The sequence below is a fragment of the Theropithecus gelada genome, chromosome 3, assembly GCF_003255815.1.
Source record: "Theropithecus gelada isolate Dixy chromosome 3, Tgel_1.0, whole genome shotgun sequence".
Classification (NCBI taxonomy): domain Eukaryota; kingdom Metazoa; phylum Chordata; class Mammalia; order Primates; family Cercopithecidae; genus Theropithecus; species Theropithecus gelada.
In genome coordinates, this window is record NC_037670.1 from 11,655,198 (window position 1) to 11,661,197 (window position 6,000).

Below are 6,000 nucleotides of genomic sequence, written 5' to 3' on the forward strand. Positions count from 1 at the left end.
ACTTCAGTCCACAAGTTGCCTAATCCAGGGTCACCAAGATTTATATCAATGTTTTCATCTAAGGGTTTTATAGTTTTAGCTCACACATTTAGGTGTATAATCTATTTTGAGTTCACTTTTTTATATGGTGGGAGGTAGAGATCTGTTGTGGGCAAAGGATTTTAACAGACGTTTCTTCAAAGGTATACAATGGCCAATAAGCCATGAAAAGATGCTCAGTATTCTTAGTCTTTAGGAAAATGCAAACCAAAACAGTAACCTACCACTTCATGTTCACTAATTTGCCTAAAATTTAAAAAGGCAATAACAAGTGTTGATGAGAATATAGAGAAGTTGAGGTCCTCATACATTGATGGTGGAATTGTAAAATGGTGCAGCCACTTTGGAAAATAGTTTGGCAGTGTTTCAAAAAGCTAAACAGAAAGTCACCAAACCGCCCTGCCATTCCACTCTAAGATACGCATCCATGAAAAGCAAAAACATGTGTCAACACAAAAACTTGTACAAAAATGTACATAGTGGCATTATTCATAATAGTCAAAAAGTAGAAAGAGCCCAAATGTTGATCAACTGAGGAATGGATAAACAAAATCTGGTTTATCTATATGGTAGAATAGTATGCAACCATAAAAATGAATAAAGATTTATTTATTCATTTTTAACCTGGGTGAATCTTTAAAATATGCTAAATGAAAGAAGCCAGACACAAAAGACCACATATTGTATGATTCCATTTATATAACATGTCTAGAATAGGCAAGTACCCCCCAGCCCCTGGCGACCACTAATCTACTGTCTGTCTGTATGAGTTTCCTTGAATGTTTGGTAGAATTCAACACTTAAGCAATCTGAGGTTGGAGTTTTCTTTGTGGGAATGTTTCTAATTATGAATTCAATTTCTTTAGCAGATATAAAAGCATATCAAATTTTTATTTTTTCTTAGGACAATTTTAATGCATTGTGTTTTTCAATGAATTTCTCCATTTTATCTAAATTTTTAAATTATTGGCATAAAGCTGTTGGCAATATCCTTTTACTGTATCATTAAAGTCTTGGAGATCTGTAGTGATGTCTCCTGGCATGGCTAATTTATGTTTTCTCCTTTCTTTTTCTTGATCCAGCCTGCTAAGTATTTATCAGTTTTATTAATCTTAATCAATGTGTGGCTTTTAAATTTTCTTTGTACATTTGCTTTTGATTTTATTCATTTCTGCCGTTATCTTTATTATTTCCTTTAGTTTTCCTTCTCCTTTTTCTAAATATGCTGTTTTTTCTTTAGTATCTTGAGATTAAAGCATAGATCATTCATTTTCTATCTTTTTTCTTTTCTAATGTATTCAGAGTTGTAAATTTTCTTCTAAGATCTGTGCCAACTGCATCCTACAAATTTTGTATGCTATGTTTTTATTTCCATGAATTTATAATTTCTGTTGTGATTTCTTCTTTGACATATTGAATTATCAAGAAGAATGTGGATTATTTCCAAGGGTTTGGGTTATTTTCTATATATATATATATTTTTTTTTTTGGTTATTAGTTTCTAGTTTAGTTTCAATGTAGTCAGAAAACATATTTTATTATTTTAATCATTTGAAATTTGTTGAGATTTATTTATGGCTAGGCATATGGTCTATTTTAGAAAATGTTCCATGTACACTTTAAAAGAGCACATATTATGCAATTGGTGGGCGTGTGTTCTATATATTGTCCATTGGGTGAAGCTGGATAACCGTATGCTTCAAATTTTCTGTAGTGATCTTTTATTCAAAATTGCTACTTAAAAACAGCACATAGTTGAGATTTTGAAAATCCAATCTGACCCTCATCCTTTTGGGCTGTTAATAGCCCTAGCTCACCACATTCTCCCTTCTGGTTCTTCTATAGCCCACCCACACCTTTAAAAATAGTCTCCTTGAAATTAAATCTTCCTCAAATTATCCTAAATTAGTGTACCATGTGTTTCAAATTGCAGCCTCAACTGGCTCACTGCCTTCTTTATCCCAGCCTCCATTGCAGTGAGGTTGGGGGCCATATGACTACTGCTGACCAATGGACTGTGAACAGAAACGACAGCATCACTCCCATGGAGCCTCCTCCATCTGTCTTCCCTGTTGTGACAATCTCAGAGGCTACGTTCTTTCCATGGCTGGGCTACAAGGTGGTGAAAGGCTGCCCAACCTGGTAAGTACTTACTTTGTGTGAGTAAGAAGGAAACATTGCAAGGGTTGGAGCACTGAGATTCCCGGGTGAATTTGGTATTTCTGAACAGCCAATTTTGCCTTGACTTGGGATCATGCCATATGTCTACGTTGGTACCATGAGTAGAGCTGTTGATGGATGTTTGCCCTGTTTTGCCTTTTTACTCCCTTCCTTCCTTCCTTGGTTCTTTCATTCATTCTTCTTTCTCTCTTTCTTTTCTCTATATTTCTTTGCTTTCTCTCTCTTCCTCTATTTCTTTCTCTATTTTTCTTTCTTTCTCAGTTTAGTTATCCTGTGTTCCTGTTGATTCCAAGCCCTACAATTTTCTTCCAGTGAATTCCTTTTCTGCTTTATCCAGACAGCCAGAGCGGGTTTCTATTGCTGGCAGCTAAGAAACCCAAATGGTATACTATTTTCCGCTTAACATTATATCATAGACATATTTCCATGCTCTTAAATATTATTCAAAATATTATTTTAATGGCTGCACAGTATTTCATCATATTTATGTACCATAATTTATTTAACCATGCCCATGTGTTTTAGTAAATTATAAACTTCTATTAAATACTTACAGTGAATATTATCACATTTACATTTTTGGCTTCAATCCTGGACAGCACCTTAGGACATCTTCAGAGTGAAATTACCAGCTGAATAGTGTGAACATTTTAAAATCTCTTGTGGCATGAAGTTAATTTTTTTCCTAGAAATTTTATACCAACTTGTATTTTCACATGTGAGATGAATAGGAATACTCAGTTTTACTCCACTCAATGAGATTGAGTGCTATAATTATATTTAAACCTTCTTTGATAAGCTCTAGGAAAAAATCTCATTGATATTTTAATGGGCATTTCTTTGATGACCAATGAAGCTGAATATTTTTAAATATTTTATTACATATTTTTATTTCATCTTCTGAGCATTTCTCATTCACTATTTTTCTATTGGAATGTTCATTCTTATTGATTTGTAATTACTTTTTACATATTAGAGGTATTAATCTTTTGTCATATTTCTTGCAACCATTTTATTCTTGTTTGCAGTTTCCCAATGAAATAAACTAATTTTTAAAACAGAGATTTAAATTTTATGTATTAAATTCTACCTTAACCTTTGTTATTTTTTCTACTGCTTTAGGTTTAAAATGTCTTCATGTACCCACAAGATCAAACATTTGTTTGCTTTTTAATTATTTCCCTTTCTTACATTTAATTCTTTAAATCCTCTAGAATTTATATGAATGTATGGTGTGAAGGAAAGAGCTAATTTTATTTCCTTCCAAATAGCTAACCAAATGTCCCGGCATCATTTATTGAATAATCCGTTTCTTCCCTACAGGTTTGCAATGCCACCTCAGTAAGCTGAGATGTGGTAATCGCCATGGCAACGGGGCTGCCTTAAAAGCATTGTGCACACACAGTGAGAGACTAGTGCCTGGCAGAGTTCAGTCTGGTCTCACTGCACATCTTCCCTAATTAAGATGCACCTTTTGGTTTTGTCTTTTTAGGGAAAAAAAAAAAAAACACAACAAAATGCTCCCTTTATAGCCACGAGGCAGAAGAAAAATTAAGGCCAAGATCCTTTCATGCCCAATAGGGGCCTGCTTGGCTGTTGGAGCATGGGGGATCATGGGCAGCAAGTGAGAAAGTGCACAGTGATTTGCCGCTGTTACATCCTGAGAAACTGGAGGGATGTCATCAAAGTCCTTGAATAGCTGGAGAGTGGGTGTGGGATGGTTATGTTTGAAAATGCAGCTCTGATATAAAACAAAGCAAAGACTGCACTGTTTGCCCAGCAAGAGCCTTGCTGGAGACCCTAAGCCTAAGATAGAAGCTTCTGTCATCAACAGGCCACAAAACCCATACTTCCTGCTCTATGAGGCTTCTGAACTTGGTTCCCTGGAATCCTCCCTCTTTATCAGGTATCTGCGTCTAGACCTAGGGGAGACCAGACCGAGGTCTGTCCTTGTCTGCCTACAAGGACAAGGCATTCTACTGCTGTAGACCACTTGTTTATGTGCCTCTAAAATTTGTTTGTTAAAGCCTGAATCCCCAGTGTGATGATATTTGGAGGTGGAACCTTTGAAAGGTGATTAGGTTTAGATGAGCTCATGAGGGTGGGGCCCTCATAAGAGTATTAATGTCCTCATGCGAAGAGACACAACAGAGCTTGCTTCCTCTCTCTCTCCCCACCATGTGAAGACACAGCAAGAGGGCAGCCGTCTGCAAACTAGAAAGAGAGCCCTCACCAGGAACTGGATCTGCTGGCACCTTGATCTTGGACTTCCCAGCCTTTAGAGCTGTGAGAAATGTCACCCTCAGGTCAATGGGATATTTGTTATGGCACCAGGTACTGTCTGAGAACTCCACCTTTAGAGAGGCTCCAGGGAGCCTGTGTGCTGTGTCCCTGAGGAGACAATGAAGGTGTTTGACACTCAGTTTGAATATTGGGTCACGGCAAAGCTGACTGCTGCTGAAGGAGAGATGCCTTCTTATGGCAAACCATAAGAAGCAGCAGAAGTCATGAGCAGGCTGAAGCTATGAGACCGAGACAAAATGACACATTGCCACAAAAACAGGGACAAACAGGCAACAGGCAGAGCCCCTGGGAATCAGTAATCTCTTGCTACCACTGATCTGACTAACTCAGATCCTGTACTGCTTTCTTGGGGCCTATTCTGATTCCAGTCCCTGTCCTTGGGGTCCCCTAAGATCCCTGTAGCCTTGTAATAAGCCCATATTATCATATTTCCCCTGCTGGCTTCACCCTAGAGCATTTCCAACAATTTCCAGTGCTTTTCCCCTTCTCACACCACCGGGCCTTTGCACGTGCTAGTGCCTGCCCAACTAGCCCTGCCTTCTCCTTCACTCACAGAACTCCTACTAAATCTCTCAGACTCCTCAGCTGTGTCCCTTCCTAGGGGAGGACTCTCCTCCCTCCAGTGAGCCTGGCAGTCCTCCCTGGGATCCCCTGCTCCTTGTCTTCCCTGCCGTCCTCACTGCTGTGCTTGTTCTCTACTCAGAAGGAGGCAGAGGCTGGCCTGCCCCCGCTCTCCTGTAGACTGACCAGATGAATTGACCTGGGCAGGGCAGGTGTGTTTGACCAATTATCTGGGCACCCCATGGCTCAGTCAAGTCGACACATAAAGTTAACTGCCATAGGGCCCCTTCGTTGTATTTGTCTATGAATAAAAAACGGCATCAACTCCAGGTATCTGAGGGTTCTGGAGGCAGGTTCTGTGATCCCTTTTTACAGATGAGGATGTGGAGGTCCAGTTGTCACTCACCCAGATCACACTCTTATCTGCTGATGGCAGGAGTATTTGCTGGGATGTGTGAGCCTGGCCATCTCCCTCGGGACACATTGGCTCATTAAATTTGCCAGCCCTTGCCTGAAAAAGTATTTAATTTGCCTTTTACAATGCACCGATTGCAAGTTAATTTTGAAAGTTATAGGTGGCATTAGAATTTATTAATAACATTGGAAATAAATCTCCCCAGAATTCAATTAATTGAAAACCTCATGAAATTCTTTTTTTACAATCCATAAAGCCGGTCTGGGAGAGAGGTGTTCCAGGAACCTCGGGAGTGGTTGGAACTGCAGGCGTGGAGGGTTGGAGTGGGGAGGGGGCTTCTGTTCTGATGTAGGCCTGTCTTAGCTCCCACCTGCCCCTGCCTATAACCTCTAACATGGCCTCTTAGGGTTAGGGAAGAAGCCACGTCCCCATCGTTAATGTCCTACCATGTACCAGTGTCAGGGAAGAAGCCACAACCCCATTGTGAATGTCCCGCCATG

At 39.4% G+C, this 6,000-nt stretch overlaps 1 long non-coding RNA gene across 1 annotated transcript; it reads left to right on the forward strand.

Moving 5' to 3' along the window:
* The first annotated feature begins 2,026 nt into the window (after positions 1-2,026).
* Positions 2,027-5,723, forward strand: LOC112621138. Its single transcript, XR_003118670.1, has 2 exons — positions 2,027-2,181; positions 3,544-5,723. It is a non-coding gene; the product is annotated as an uncharacterized LOC112621138 (long non-coding RNA).
* Positions 5,724-6,000: the final 277 nt, after the last annotated feature.